General features: G+C 32.4%; 1 protein-coding gene across 17 annotated transcripts in view; it reads left to right on the forward strand.

Annotated features, from left to right (window-relative positions):
- The window catches only part of LOC142332279 (uncharacterized), a 663646-nt gene that overhangs the window by 55467 nt on the left and 590146 nt on the right, over positions 1-18033 (forward strand). The window lies entirely within an intron of this gene.

The raw sequence follows: 18033 nt of genomic DNA on the forward strand, positions 1-18033 counted from the left end.
AAATATTTTTTGTATAATCATTAGAGATAAACTTACTTGTTGAGAAAGTTATTTTATTTAAATAAATTATCCTGCTTTTTTTGTAAACATGATCCATATTATAGAAGATATTCATAGTAATGTTGTGAATTACAATTTATATGATTCAACACGTCAGCTCGGACAACTAAAATCTAATTCTTAGTTACATATGATTCAGGTATGATACACCATATTTGTCTGGCGGTTTTTGAGTTGCTGTAGAAGAAGCGGATTCTAATCTCAAAGTAATTATTACCAGCAGAACCATAGGAGGAAAATCAATGTATCTGATACTTTGCCGGGACATGATGTAACGTTTTCTTAAAAATAAATACAACACTAGACTACTCAATATTTAAATTAGAATTTAAAATCTTTGCGGTAGAAAATGTTTAGACTAGTAATTACAAAACTGATCGCTCTCATACATTATAAAGGAAATGATTTCGTAGAAATTGGGATTAGTTAAGGTCAAATTAAAACAATAATTTATTCTCTGGAAAATTTCTTGCGCTCTTCTTCAATAACTCTATTTCCCTACGTGATAAAATTAGAATCGATCAGTTCAGTTCAAAGGAAACTACGAATTAGACGTAATTCCCAGAATCAAACAGCTGTTTAAAAAAACAATCTTTAAAAACATTACCGTCCAAGCGCATAAAACACACACTCAAATACTAAAGTTTAATAAACAAATACTCGTAATTTAATTACCTAATTTTCAAATTCCTTCTTCCGTAGTTTCCATTATCTTGTTTAAATTGAATTGGGGAAATAAAAGGACGTATTTATTGCCAAGAGTAAGTCATATAAATAAAACATTTTTTGACGTGTAAATATCTTGATTAACAATATTGTTGACACACAACACTTCGCATATACAATTTTTGCTTTTATTGTGCTAATGTTTCGTGTTTTTTTTTTTGTTCGATTTTTGCTTGTGGTTAAAATAGAACTTTCATTCTGCTGTAAATTAAGCTTGTAATCGTTTATTCATTAACTTAATAAAATATTCAATTTGACTCTTTAACTTTTTCATTTTATTTTTTCTGTCGTTGATGAATTTGATTCCTCCAGAAACATTTATATTATAGTGAACTTCTAAATTTATTTTTTACAGTTACAAAGCAGAAGACATCACATGTAGTCTATTTACAGTGACATTTACTGTATTTTCTAAAAGTGTCCAGTGCATGCCTGAGGATTAGAAACAACACGTGGAGCAATGAAGAAAGAGAATCAGGCCTTTGCTGCATTCGACGAGTGTAAGCCGCTATCTGGCAGCAGCCTTCTCCAAATTAAAGTTTCGACACGTCCCGGCTGTGAAAAGAAATAACCCGCGTTGTCCGTTGAACACACAAAACCTAGCCTACTTGTCCCTGTTATTACTTTACCCCAACCCTTCATTCGCATCACTAGACAGCCCCTCTCTTCTTCGATGCTGCGGCTTCTTTCAGTTGTTAAATTCCCAGCGGATAACAAAACAAGAACATAATTTATTTTCTTTATACGTAGGTTGTATGAAACGTTCTTTTGTGTATTTTATTATACATATTTCCATTATATTATTGTGTAAATACACAGTACGATTACCGTAAAAGTGTAATATTTTTTCTTATATTAATTTAGAAAATTGATTGATGAATTTTTTTTCAATCAGCTTAGTGAAATGGAGCGTGAGAGTTCGTACGTTCTTTTAATAAGTCTGTTGTTTGTTTCTTTTTTGTGTTAATACTCGATAATAAAAAAAATATTCCATTAACAGAATTTTCTCTTGGAAATTTTTTTTAAACAGATTAATAATATTTATTAATGATCTATAAACATAAGGTTGTTAATGTGAGGGTGGGTTTGTAGATATTGTTACGATCGAAAGAGTGTGAATACGATTACGTCTCATTTAGGATTACTGTTAGTACCCTATTTGTATAAAAATGCAAGATTAAGTTATAAAATTTACCATTAACAATTGAAAAAAAAATTAAAAGTTAGTAGTAGCTCGGTCTTCTGTGTCATGAAATTTTGAACTGAATAACTAATGAACGATATTTATCTCAAAAAAAAAAAAATGAAAACAATAAAATATCTTTTATATCAGTTAAAAAATGTAAGATACAGTGAGCGCTTTTGCGTTATTGTATAATAAAAAATTCAGTTTTTCCATATTTTTTTTTTTTTTAGTTCGTAAGTCCATTGTTCTACAAAATTATTCGAAAGACTGAGGGAATTTATGAGATTATCCTTAAGTGCAATCTTAAAATTATATTAATCTACATATAATTTTTTTTTTATCTTCGTGTTTTATATAAAAGAAGCAAATTTGACCCATAATCTCGTCTTTTGGCTGTATTGTCGTATCATACAAGAACATCTTTCATTCTTAGAAACAAAGAAAGTGTTAAGTTTTTGCAAGCTAAACATTAAGCTAAAAATAAATGCATGTTATACACAAACACACACACAAACATTTGTTATACATATTCATATATATATATATATATATATAAAACTGTATTATATTTGTCCTTTCCTTTTTTAATTTTATATATATGTAATATATATTATTTACATATATCGTTACAGATTTAATATTAATAATTTTTGTTGAAATCTAAAGATATATCAATTTGCTAAAATTTAAGAAGATTTTTTTTATTTAAGCGTCTGACCTTTAAGTTAACCTAAACTTTTTAACTGTACGCTAAGATTTAATTTTACGCGCGCTTATACATATGCACTCTTATACCAACCAACCACATTTTCACACGCTACAAGTTATTTATCATCTAAAAAGATACAAAATGTACGGTAACTATAATAGAGATAAGCTTGCAGTAACTTCTTAAATGAATAAATGTATTGTTTCCTTTAATACCGTGCAAAAATTTATTTCAAACAGTAACGGAAACGACTACATAAAATGATGTAATCTTTAATTTTAACATAGAACTTATGATTTTTGTAACTCCGTCAGTTAATCTCAAGTCTGCACATTTTATTGTTATACTGTGATGACCCTTGTCAAATGTATTTTGCTTTGAAAATGGTAATCGTAGTGATCAAGGAAGCGACTGCGCAAAACCTTGAAATCCAAAGATTTTAAGTTTTAGTTTTAGCTGTTTTTAGTTTCAAGACTGACTGACTGACTGACTGACTGCTTGCAGTCAGAAGATCAGATTATGAATAAATTTGAAGTCTCGTTATACGTTAACGTTATTTCTCAAGTGCGAGTATTTCAATATCTATACGATTCGTTAATAGTATAATTCCTCTAGCAAAAAAAGCATTTAAATATAGTTTATGTAATATCTGAAAGCGGGTCCGTAGTGCGTTATGGAATCCCCTCCATTGCTCTTAGGGCAAACGCGCACTTACACGGCTGCGGCCACGACCAGGAAAACAGCTGGCCGCAAACGGCCAATTTATATGGAACTCGTATGAATGAACCGCACGTTGCCAGTGCGACCAACTGGTGGCTGCGGCCAGAGGTTTGTCGTTCTGGCCACCACGACCAACCGAAATCTTACGGCCTCAATTTTTATTAATAGTATTGGGACAACGCGCACATCAGACGGCCATTACGCGATCAGATAGATCGCATACAAATATGTATTTTTTATTCAGTTTTGTACAAACGTGTGCAAAATTGTAATTTTAGTGCGTAATTTAACAAAAACATGCAAACATATATTTGTTTTCAAATTCATTTTTTCCTGTTGACTTTAAAAAAAATTATTGGTATAATATCGGAAATTGATTTCGATAAAGAAAAATTCATTTCTGAAGTTAAAGAAAGACCAAGTTTATGGGATGTCTTCCGATGAATATTCCAACAAAATATTTCTATGTACAGACGCAAAGATGTGTTTATATCTCTTATGTTGCCTGTAAGTTTATTTAAAATAAATCATGAAAACTCTTGACTTACGTTCTTGTGAGTTTGAAAAAATATTTTTCATGTTGACGCATATCACAAAAAAAAATATATCAAACTTACCTTCAGACAAAGGACTTCATAAAATGGGATGTATCCAATACTTTTTCTTTGCCGTTTCAAGCGATTATTTAAAGCATAACTGCAGCTATCACGGTGACGTCCATTTTGTGCCTGGACGGCCGACATTCGGTCACCACCTTCCTGCTGCAGCGGCTGGACGCTTGTTTGGCCGTATGCAATGTGACCACGACCGGCTGCTGGCCGTAGCCTTAGCCGCATAGTGCCTTTCTTTCTTTCTTTCTTTTCCTATTTAGCCTCCGGTAACTACCGTTTAGATAATACTTCAGAGGATGAATGAGGATGATATGTATGAGTGTGAATGAAACTGTGTACATTCTCAGTTCGACCATACCTGAGATGTGTGGTTAATTGAATGAAACCCAACCACCAAAGAACACCGGTATCCACGATCTAGTATTCAAATCCGTGTAAAAATATTTGGCTTTACTAGGACTTGAACGCTGGAACTCTCGACTTCCAAATCTGCTGATTGGCGAAGTCGACCAACCCGGTGGGTAGCCGCATAGTGCCTGTTTGCCTTTAACATTACTTAGCGACTTCTCAGAGCAATCTGTATTCCAAAAGTTATACCAATTAATTTGCGATGACTTGCACCGTATCTAATTATGACGTCACTGTTATAATAACGAAATATGTTCTGGCAATTTGCTATTATAAATAAAATTATGCCTAATATTTTGTTCAAGATATTTATGAAGTATTTTGTTTAATTATTTCTTGCAAGTATATGTTTTTTCTTTCAAGTATGTTAAAGTAAGGTTTTGCTATAAATAAACAGTAACAATGACGCAATACAAAAGTATATGAAATGAGTTGTTTATTTATTGAATTATAATGTTATGATCTTCTTTGACGTGGTGTTAAAATTATGTCTCACAGCACATACGCACCAATATCCAATATTCTTTTGACCTTTGTAGGCCTCCAATACCACAAAAATAATTATTATGAATACTGCAGATACATTAAGTTCATACTATAATAAATTAATTTATTTAAATAAAACGTTAATTCATACTCTACTTTCTAAACGTAAAACGTAGAATGAGTTCATACAAAATAATTTTTATAGTAGCTCACATATAAATAAATAAATACAGTGGATTGATTCTAATCTGAAGAACGGAGTTATTTTGATGAAAAGCGGATTATAATAGAATCATCGCAGTTAACTCGAAATACAGACGGTATAATTTTTTTATGAAAAAAAGGATAATGAAAAATAATAATTATAATTGTTCATTCTTAGAATAATGTAAAGCGGACAAATTTAACATTGCAAATAAAAACAAATTGTTTAAACAATAATGAAACGGGATCAACAAGATTAGATTATTATACAAATAATTAACTGTTAATTAATAATTATTTTGCACAGAATATCATTGTCATAAATATACATAATGTTAATAATACATAGCTGTTTTCATTTACTGGTTTTCAATCGCTTTTGATAATATCTCTGCTTGGCTTCAACAATTGAGGTAGCAGTCAAATATATGTAGTTTTTAATATATATATATATATATATATATGTGTGTGTGTGTGTGTGTGTGTGTGTGTGTGTGTCCAAAACTACCCATCCACCCCTTTTAAAACAACTAAGTTTTTTTCGAAAAACTCATGGCTCCATAAGAAGTAAATTGGGTATGCTCTATTGATTGCCGATAATATCAACTTCCGATTCCCACCGGACGTGAGTTATCCAGACAGGTTCATTTTTTAAAATAGAACATGCATATTCTGACGATGGATATGGATCTGTGTTGGAAAATACGTAATTTTGTTTTAAACATTTTTTTATCAAAATGCGATTTTTTATCTCTAAATGACTTTTGAAATGAGCCTGTGCCAAGTCACAATGAAAGTTCTTTCTACTTTGAATACGAATTTTTAGGATGACAACAATGATGTCTAACCTTAAACACCGCTCTTTTCCTTAATACCGTTTATTGCCTTAATTCGTTTCTTTCGAATAGCGATGTTTTCTGCAAGTGGGTTTTCAGAATGGAAGTTGATTCTTTGGTAAAAATGTAAAAATTCAAATTGCGTTCGAATAAATAATTTTGTCCATTTGTATGCTGCTTTCCATTTCCAAGTTAATAAAACATAATTTTCCGCGTGCATCTATTCAGTTTTAGGAAATTATTTTTTCAGCGTCATTTTTTCACTAAACGGTTGCCATATTTGTACTCTATGGTCAAAGGTTGAAAGAACTTTCCATAGTGACTCGGCACAAGGTACAAAGGTCATTTAGAAATCAAAAATCGCATTTTGATAAAAACAATGTTTAAAACAAAACTTTTATTTTTTCCAAAGTATAATCCAAATCTGTGGTCAGAATATGCATTTTTACTTTAAAAAAAAACGAACTTCCGATGGGAATCAGAAGTTGATATTATCAGAAATTGATAGTGCATACCCGATTTAATTAATACGGGGCGATTAGTTTTTCGAAAAAAAAAACAGTTTTGTCGTTTTAAAGTAGGTGTGCGGGTGGTTTTGGACACGGGTGTATATATACACACACACACACACACACACATATATATATATATATTATTATTACGATTTCGTTCTTTATATATATATATAAATAAAATAAACTTCTTTTATTTATTTATTTTTTGTATAAATTCTAAAGAACGAATGATCTCTGTGAAAGCGCCTAATAGTTAATGAAGAAATCAGTCAATGAATAGAATTAATTTTATTACTGTAATTATATTCTACAGCGAGGATACAATTTGCTTAGCAGTTATTAAGATATTAAAATACTTAGATTAGTTATTTGTACTGTTATGTACGGTTTAACATCTGTGGGGATCTTAAATTATTATCATCCACGTTAATAGTAAGTATTTGTAGAACAATTCAATATGAGAAAAATTGATTTTTATGTAGCGTATAACAATTTATAGATAAAGATTGACTCCTAGTCTTTTTAAAATAATTTTAGGAATATAAATAGCGTCTTTTAGTATAATTTTTTTTTTCATTATTTTATTGTGTAAATTTCATCTGACACACCACAGTATTTATTGATTATTTTTTTTACTTACTTCGTTCATGCGGAGAAATTAAGTCTGGAAGAACGAAATACTTGTAGTAAATATTATTACTAGTGTTATTATGAAACTATGTTGAGTGCAATCAGGCATTCGTGAAGGCTTCATTTTAATTTTTCCAATCCATTTAAGTAAATTATTTAACTCGTTATTCTGTATATTTATACAGCCATGTATAATTATTACAAATTAATTGAAATATCTAGCATAAATGATAACTGGAAATATCTAGCAAAATAAATGATGACTGGTTGCTGTTAATTAAATAGCATTCTTGATATTTACAGTTTAATTTTTTAATTTTGTGCATTGTAAGATTTATTTTTTATCATGTTCCTAAAACACTCATTATTTATTCACTTACAAATTATTTACATTATTTTTAACAGGAATTAGGTTTCCTGAGGCTGAATGTTCAATCTTAAAATGAATTTTGTTATTCATTTATTACTTTTTTAGAAGATATCTGTGTAAGGAGACAATCCCCAAGTAATAAGCTATTTCTCTTTAAATCGTAATATCAATAAATCCTTGTGTATTGCGCCAGTCATACAGTGTTCCTTTCATTAGAGATAAACGCTAATCTGACTTAAAATTATTCTGCCAAATAATTATTAACTTTATCTAATTAACAACATATTCTTTAGAATTAAAAATTACTACCGTTAATTATAACTGAAGTACAATTACTTAACCCGTTAATACTTTTTTTATTGTATTAAACTTTTCAGTATTTTCACAAAATCTGTAAATACTGCGTGCAGCATTTATATAATTTTACTCCGAACAATTTTCCTTCCAATCGGTTATTATAGATATTCGTAACTCAACTGAACAAGGATTAAATGTTTTTAATACTCATTCAATACACTTCCATTATAATTATATTCAATAGATAACAAGCAGGTTGTACTTGAAAAACACGTACACACGAATATTACTTGTTTTTTTAACTTTTGTGCCCATTTTTGCATTGGGTTGCGTTCTTGATATGGGTACAATTTTTTGTGTTGCACTGTAACTGGAGTTAAGATTTATCCATCGTGAATTATTTAACAGACCTTGGTATCTGGTAGTACACTTTAGTCATCCAACCTCGGTTAAGAATTCAGCCATCGTGAATTACTTAGCAGACCTAATCTTTATTGTCTAGTGTTACATTTTAGTAATCCAGCCTCGGTTAGGAATGTAACCTTGTCATCTGATAAAATTCAGTTTTTAAACGGTTAAGCTTTGTTTATTTTAAAATATTCTAAACTCGTGATCGTCGACAAGGTGTAATTTGTCCTCATTGAATGAAAACTACAAACTATATTATTTCTTATTACTCTAAGAATTACAGTCTTGCGTTATAATAGATAAAAAATAGTTTGTAATTTGAATGTTACTTAAAATTGTTCCGGTAGTTTTGTTTCATCTTTTAAACCGTAAATATGGACTGAATTCTAATTATTGATTACAGATGTGTTCTTTTTTGTTATTTCATTTGTGTAAAGCGGTTACTTATTATTGGAGTACTCTTGTTTACTATTAATGAAGTATTCTTTTACTCCGATAATTTACCTGCGTATATATTACACGGCCATATCGGATTCTGTATGACCTAATTACTCACAAGTATTGAATTAATCTTTTAAATAGTGAAATTTTGTATTTAATGGTATTAATTTTTTTTTGTCAGCGTCATTTTTCAACAATATGTACTGCTCAGAAGGTTTCTGTCATTACTTTGTATCTGCAGCTGAATAGTTCTGATATTTGTAGTATTCAAAATGTTCATCTATAATTCCCGTTGTAGTTGCCAGAGGCTAATTTACGTTTGTTTGTTAGCGGCTTAATCCTCTCTGACATCATTGCAACGCACAGTGTGTTGCAGTGATGCCTGCAATGCATGCTTGTTGTTTTGTAACTACAGCATCGGATAATATTGTGTATTGTTTATTATTAGCTTGTCATAGGGCAAATTTAATTTAGTTAGTTTTCATTTTCGTGCCCGGCAATGTTATTCATTATTATTATTAATACTGTACGTGATCAGTTGTTTGAACGCACCAGAAATCTGGTTTCTTGTCATACAGAAAATTTATTTAATATAAATTGGTTCGCTGCAATATTGAGCTGGTTTCTTTAGTTACAGTCAACTAAAGCTAGTTTATTCGCTAGTTTAGTTAGTAAAGTTATAATCCCTTTACTGGTTAATTCTCGAAGTCGAAGGAAAAACGTACTAGTCATACCGGTTAGGTATGGATTTATTTTTAACTGTAGAAGAATATAGTTTTAATTAAACTAGTAAATAAAACGATTGTATGCATCACCTAATTTTTGTTTTGCAGTTCTATTATAATTTTTCAAGTTTCCAAGTACATTAAGGAGTCGAGTTGGGAGTTTCATTATGTAAACACGTGTTTCGTACAGCTCTGCGTTTATTGTCGTCTTGGATTGTTTTTTTTTGGTTTGTTTATTGATTTGGACTTACAGATTTTGTTGATGGATAATTGACTGATAAGCGTGTAAGATATTTCGAGTTTTGGTTTACGGACTGACAAGATATTTAGATTTATCTGTAGTGTAGTTTTTACTCCATAAGACTGTATATTTTAGTGGTAACATAACCTGTGGATTAGTCGCCACGTATGCTGACCTGCTTAAGAGAGTTTAGGATGGAGTTTGGAGGGAGGACTTGGGGGAAGTGCTGTCGATTAAGTATGGCGTGGGAGAGGCTCTACATACTCGAGTTAAGGGACAAGGTGGTGTGGTGAATGAAATAAGGCAGCAGGTAAATGACAAACTGGTAGGGGTTAATGTTATAAGGATTACTAGGAGTAGACTTGCGTTTATAAACATGAAAAACCTGGAGGCCGATACATCACATGGTGGTTGCCTTTGTACGACAGGTGTTAGAGGACACTGGACTGGAGGTTAGGGTGGCAGTGATGAGAGTTGCGTATGGTTATACTAAGGTGGCGTCGATCAACCCACCGGGTTGGTCTAGTGGTGAACGCATCTTCCCAAATCAGCTGATTTGGAAGTCGAGAGTTACAGTGTTCAAGTCCTACTAAAGCCAGTTATTTTTACACGGATTTGAATTCTAGATCGTGGATACCGGTGTTCTTTTGTGGTTGGGTTTCAATTAACCACACATCTCAGGAATTGTCGAACTGAGAATGTACAAGACTACACTTCATTTACACTCATACATATCATCCTCATTCATCCTCTGAAGAATTATCTAAACGGTAGTTACCGGAGGCTAAACAGGAAAAAAGAAAGAAAAGTTGTCTTGTGATATTGCGAGATGATGAACTAAGATCTTATAGATGTGGCCCTTGCATTTTTTAGATGTGGTGAAAAGGAGCATAAGATAGCAGACTGTAAGGCCCCGGAGAAGTATGCTATTTGCGGAGTGGTAGGACATAGGACGTGGAGGTGTGTCAAGAAGGTCGATGTTTAAATTTCTACTAATTAATGAAAATAGAAGTGCAGCCTCACATGATTCGGTTGTTGAGATTGCGAGGCGAAAGGATGATGATTTGGTGTCCGAACCGAATTTGAGACGGCTGGAACAGGAGGGTTGGTGGCATGATGTAGCTGGAGTTGCCGCCGTATGTCGAGCGAAAGTATGTGTGCCTTTTGTGAGACATGGTTTGGGCAAAGGTTATGTCTGGGTTGAGACGCCATAATCAGACGCAAGGCATTAGAAAAGACCCAGTCCCGGCTGACCGGGAGGTACCCCGTGCTGGGAACGGCATAGCCGGGTCCAGCATGGTCACTCGGGAGGTTAGAGGCAAAGGCACCCTTGGGATTGAGTCGTGCTTCGTCAGTCTAGGTTCAGTCCCATGGGGAACGGCATGAAAAAAAAAAGTTTCCAAGTAACATATTTTAATTATCATTTATGATTTTATAGTACATTTTGCTTCCACCAGTGAGTAACAGAAATAAATTCTAATTAAAGCTAATTCTAGTTTATTTTTCTGTCACGTTTAAAAATACACATATATATATTCGTTTTTAAATTTACTCCTCTCTTCTACAATTTGTTTTCCGTTTTTTAAGTTGTCTTTTCACCCAGTAAGTTCTATTCGAGTTTTGTTAGTCTTATGTTATCCTGGAATAATGGATTTGTGTCAAAGTAGTGAGTGAAAAACACATAATCTAATTTATTTATTTAGGAGAAAACACGGTTAATAAATGAAACTTCTTAAGAGTTAAACTGCAGAATAGTCAATAAATAGTCGAATACTTTGAATAACAGAGAATAAAAAGTGTTACAATGTATCAAAATTTTTTTTGAAAGTATTTGAGTAATAAAACGTTAGTTTTATCATGATGTTTTTTTTTTACCCATTTCACTGTTCTTGTCGCTTTCAAATGATGTATGTAAACGAGTAACGGTCCTGCAAATGTCATACAGCTTCATTATCCGTACAAATCACAAACTATATATTTGTATGTAGGCAGATGCGTACGGGTGGTATATTTACAGTACATATAATGGTAAATGTACAAACATCTCATTGAATAAATGGATCTGCGATTACTCAAAATCGTATTTTGAAAATACATTAGATTTAAAAATGCAATAAATTGCAATTATATTATTTATTTTTCATTCAAGCAAACTGCCCCTCTTGCAGCATACTGACTGATTAATTCTTAATAGCAAGATTAGATTATATTTTCCACATCTCTTGTCAACTCGTTCATCTGTTTTCTTTTATGATAGATTACAATCAATAGATTACAGTGATGACATTATAAGTAACGTGGACACAGTTTGTAGTAAAGCAATATTTTGATGACTCATGATATACGCAGCATATATTATTTACGTTCGCATGAAATAAAAAATAAAAATTATATATAATTACCTTACGGCTTCATTGTCTCTGTTTTCATTTTACCTGCTCTTAGAATTAATTTTCAATCAAAGTTTTATCATTAAAGCAGCTGTTAGCCACTTCAAAACCGTAATATAGATACGTATTAAGAATAGGTATCTGTGTGATGAAGGTAGTCGTACATTTAATAAAGGTTTTTAATAGTCTGGTGGCACAAGCAAGACATATAATATTCATTATGTATCGTTAAAAAAATGATGGACCTGATTCAGTTAATAAAAAAGATTAATCTATTTTAATGTTTTGTAACCATGTCTATAATTCTCAAAAATTTGAATAAAATGGTATAAAGTAAATATGATAAACATTTTTTCCGTTACAACATCAAAATCGTAGTTTTATCACTTTCGGAATGAATGTGGTTAATTACGCAAGCGCTAGCAATATTGTGCTTATGTTTAAATAGGTTGTACGAATGAGTACGTATAACAATAATGTATGATAGTACAATAATAATAATAATAATGTATGAGTGCATAATAGTAATGTCATGTAGTTTACTCAGCGCCTTGAAAAGGACAAATAAATAATTATGTGCATGAATTAAAGATACTGTGTAATTGAAAACAGAGAAGTGAAAACACTGAAGCTGATAACTATATGAGAAATATTTGTTCTGTACGAGAAGAAAGCAATCATAATAATAAGCGAAATAACTTCGTGACTAGTTGATAATTTAAACATTTTAGTTAAGTTACAGAAATAACTAACAATCCTCCTCAAAGAGTAAGCAAAATTTAGGGACGAAATCTCGTCCTTACTAAGAAATGCTTTTTTTTCTTTTGAGAGAACTTACCTGGAAACTTATAGAAATATTTAAGTTATTTTTCAATTATACAAAAAACGGAGATTGGTTGTGAAGATTTATTGGTTAAAATTGTCATTAGTGAACACACTATACAATTTATTTTATTTTTTTATTGTGTTTAGTTTACGTTTGTATGGTGAAAGATGAAATATGAAAGTTGACGGCTGTAATTTGTTTTTAACTATTTTACATTTCTAATATTAAACTAAAAATACGAAAAAAATAATTTCGAAATATCTGATTCCTTAGTTTAGTTATTATTCCTGTCATGTAACGTAAAAAGCCTCGTGATTTTAGCAGTTTTTTTTTTGGAAATAACAATTTAAAATCTACCTAATAAACACGAGTAGATGTGGAAGTATTTATTTTTATGAGTTTATTAAATCAAACTATTTGTAGTTTCCTTCAACTTTTATTCAAAAATTATGATTAAAGAGGGTTTTAATTTTGACTATCTCATTCTGAGTTTACAATTCTTAAGAACAAATTAGTCTCTTAAAAAAACATTATTCTTAAGTATCACAGAATTTATACCGGCAATGTTTGAAGTAAAGTGAGCGTAATCTAAATGGTTAAAAGCAGATATAAAAATGCGACGTTTGTCGTACAAGCGAGAATGATTACGCTGTTGAGACAGCATATATACATTCAGATAAATAAATCGTGATAAATTAATAATTTATTTACTATTTACTATCAGTAAATAAGTATTTATTACTCAAGTAATAAAAATATTTATTACTTGTTAATTATATATTTTAATTAAAATGTAGTAATATATAAAATTTGTCTTTCGTTTGTTCAATACCATTGATTGAATTACGCAGTTTTGAAGTATTAAAATACTCTACCTTCTGTGAAATCTACAGATGTATAGATTAGTTTTAAGATAAATAAACATCACCGTCAGAAAATAATAGCTAAGTAAATTAATAGCTAAATAATTAATTTGTACGCTATAAAATTAAAATAATTATTTATATATGTTATTTATTATATTATAATTAATATGTATATTATTAAATAATATTTGATGATTAGCTATACAGTCGTGTTCAACCCTTGGCAATTCCATAGGAGAATGTTCTCCACGATTGTCGATCATGTACGGCTTCTTTAAGTTATTCTATTGTCCTGTTGGTGTTGCTATTGATGGTGTCAAGCGTGTCCGTGGTTGTCCTGTTTTTCTTTTTCCGCTGACCACACTTAGCATAATCGAAGTTTCTAAACAATTTGCAGCCATACCTTTGCCAAAGGATTTCAGTTTAAGTGCTGTGATTTTAGCTTGGAATGGAATTCCCGGTATTATACGTTCGAGAACTTAGTATGTTATTCGGGGGTCCATGGGATTCTCAGCAGTCTTCGCCAGCAGCACAACTCGAACGTATCGATTTTCCGCCGTTCTAATTTCGTGAGAGTCCAGCTCTCACGACCGTACATGGTAATGAGATCTTGGAAACATTCAATTTGCTCGACATTGATTTTTATCTTGACATTGCCATCACCAACAGTTTTCATTTTTTTTCTTCTTGATATTGAGATACAGGCTTAATTTTTCGCTTTCGTCTTTGATTCTCTGAAATAATTTTTTCCAGGTCACTTTTTGTCTCAGCTAATCCGGTTGTGTCATCTATATACCGAAAATTATTGAAATTCTTGCTGCCTAATTTTACTCCAATATCCGACTCATCTAGTTTTGCAGTAGTGTAATTTTGCCGGTTCTAGGGCAAGCGTCATCAATGATGGCACTCCCCTTCTGATCTTACAAAAAAAAAAATCCTGTGAAAAATGTAACACGCCCATCGATTTTTAAAAAAATGTTTCGTGTTGGGTAGTACCCGTGCTTACTGACTGCTTTAACTTTATTTACTAGTTTGAAAGTTATCTAGTGATAATGCAATTGCATCAGATTTTTTACTTGTTTATTTGTAAGTTTTCTGATAATATTGATAACATTTTTATATAAATAACGCAAAATTCTCAACGGATTTATATTACGTTTTTCTGTGCTACAGTGATTCATGCTTTATATTTACTTATATCATATTTCATTTCACAAATCGTCATCAACCAGATGAGTGAAACGGTTTTTGAATAATAATTAACTTTAATTGTTAAATAACTGTAATTATTAAATATATTTAAAAATTACGCACTTTAAATAAATAGACATAATATTTTTTACTACGCACTTTAAATAATGTGTAAATATATTTTCCAGTTTAATTACACCCTAATTGTTTCTTTTCTATTAAATTACGTACGTTGTTTAGTTTACGTTCCAGTTTAATTACGCACAATAAATAATATTTATTTGTATTAGTTTAGTATTTTTTATATAAGATTTTATTTGTATATTGTAAATATTGTTTGAGTTAACATTAAAATTTATAAATAATATCTGTTTTATTTTAATTAAATAGCAATTTATTTGACGTTTTCTTTTCCTGACTAAAATATTTTCGATCATTTTTCACCAATTCGTTAACTTCACAGTAAAAACGGCGTTTTGGGCAGTCTTAAAAAAGGTAGGGAGACTTTTATTATGAAATAATTTAAACGTAAATTCTAATATGTAGTTCCTTATTTTACAAATGTCACAAGACACGTTCAGTTCGGATGAGCAATTAAGGGATGCTGTTGAGGCCGTTCTCGATGTCGATTCCTCCACCGATTGGGAATCTTCTCCAGATTCGTATAATCAGCCACCATCAGCACCAATTACTTAGCAGCCACGCTTACTATAATGCGATCTACTCTCAAAGAAGACTAGTTTTCGAATTTGACATTAGAGACGATGAACGCTAATGCCATAGCAGATGCCAAGGCTCCCAGGCGGGAGCACTTGATATGAATAGGCCATTAAGAAATAAGTTTGGTAGAAGTCTGAATCCAGCAGCAATATTGATTCCTATTCAGCAGATGATGGATGGAAGCAGTTTTATATAGCGGCAAAACTAGCAGAACAAGAATTAACCGATGCAACAACTTCTCAGGAAGAAGAAACATTGCCATTTCTGGAGAATGAAGCTTCATACTCTTCCCCACACAGTAGTAATACGATACAATTTAGGGTTGAGAGGACCGGTAATAAATCTGTAACTATTTGATAAATAGAGTTTTTACATTTATTCACGAATAAAGTATTAGATGATACGATTTTTATTTTATTTTTCAGGGGGGAGATGTTCATAATACCTATGCAACTCTTGCTAAAAATGCTAATTTTCTTATGGGTTTTCATCAAAATCAAAAAAATTAAGACATATTTTCCACCATCATCTGGCACTTGATATGTCATTTGAAACGTTTAAAGAAATATTCAACGAGGCTTGGAAAAGGAAAGGAATGGGTTCTTAGTTATCGATAAAAACCATGCGAACTCAAGAAGGGACGAAATAAGTTTAATTTTGACATCTTCAGAACGACTAAAACAGCCCAAAAAATCCTTAGAAAAATTAAACAAAAGCGTGCAGGCTAGCGTTCATTTTTTCAAATACGGGAAAACCACCAAGCCAAATAACCTTAAAAAAGTATGTGTGCTAGCGTGCAAACTTTTCAAAAACCCTTCAAGCTAGCGTACAAGCTTTGCAAGTCGTACTTAAATTGCGACGGATAGATGGGCTCATACGAAAGGCGAATAGCTACCTTGGAGGACCGCGAGCGGATCACCTTGCAGATTTCAGAGATCTGCACGCGTAATAAAAGAAACCATACTCAATTGGCAAGAGGAAGATTTGAATCCGACCTGAGGCTTCAGCGCGATCGTAAACCTAACATTTACCGAATCCTTGATTATGCTTTCCTGTAAAATTGATTCAGAAGAGGGTGGGATAATCAGATAAAGACAGAAATAAACCCAAAGACAAGACCCCCACCGACGGTGTCGACCGAAGAGTTGGGGAGGGGCAAGAGGAGCGGGAGTATAGCGATTTAGAAAAGAGTCTCGGCATGGGTGCTATGTATGATCAGCTGACCGAAAAAGACAGGAAAAAGTATGTCAAACGCACTTACACAGATGGCGATCACAGAGCATGCGCTCTTTTGACGAGTCCGTTCAAGCAAATAAACGGCCGTTAAGCGAGACACAAAAAGTTACGTCTACCCTCCTTCTGAGACTTACCCCAAGCGTCCGACATGTCGATGACTACATGATTGGAATAAGGCGTCGACATTTTGCAAAGAGAATTATTCCTTACACGACTCGTTGCAGAGCCGAGAAGGAGGCTGAAGAGCCGCGACCGAGGGTCGAAATCGAAGAATCTTGTGAGACCAAACCCTCCATCAAGGAGCTGCTGAATGTACCTTACGGGAACATGAGAGCGATCTTGACTATTAGAACGCTTTCGAGGTGGGATGGCGCAAGACTATATACTAGATGCCATCATAGACAGCGTGTATCGTGTTCAATTTCACGGAAATGAACTGAAGGTTGGTGATGCGATCGTAGACTTCGATGAGAATGAGGATGTAATATTCTCATAAGAAAAGTGACAAATCCAGTTAGTCGAGGACTGATAGAATTGCTTTTCATGAAAAACCAACATTTTACAGGAAAGAAGATTTAGAAGAATATAAAAATATATGATCACGACAAATGCGCACAGGAGAATCAACGGCTCTAAAACGATCGAAGATTAATCTGGGATTCAAATACGTAGAGATAATAAACACGCTTTTTTCGCCCGGCTCTTCTAAAAAACGAGTAGGTCTGTTCTGGTACCTTCTGCGGAAACTGAACGAAGACCGTAAAGTCGAAAACGTTCATATTGATAATCCTAACAAAATTTACGAACTGTTAAAATCGCTGATTGCATCGAAAAAGGGCGATACGGCACGATAATGAATTGATCGTAATATTGATATTCGTAGAACTGAAAGAACGATGACTGATAAAAGCAGAAAGCGAAATTTTTCTCGAGGATCCCGTTCGGAATTACTGTTGGAGGCGATATCGACGTCCATGAAGAAAATCGTAATCTAACGTGTCCGAAAATTTGTGATGATGCTGTCAACATGGACGACTTTCTCTTCTTCATCGAGCAGTACGCAGAAGATCGTGGTATTTTAGCGTGTCAGGAACAGAACAGTTTTATCATCGTGGTTTTCAAATCATCCAGCTCATCCAGACGATGAAAATGATTTAATAACCTTGAGAAATGCGCGGTTCTTCGTCAGGAGAAATTTGACGAGTTCACCGCCCAAGTCGTAAGTATGATT

The sequence above is a fragment of the Lycorma delicatula genome, chromosome 1, assembly GCF_047948215.1.
Source record: "Lycorma delicatula isolate Av1 chromosome 1, ASM4794821v1, whole genome shotgun sequence".
Lineage (NCBI taxonomy): Eukaryota > Metazoa > Arthropoda > Insecta > Hemiptera > Fulgoridae > Lycorma > Lycorma delicatula.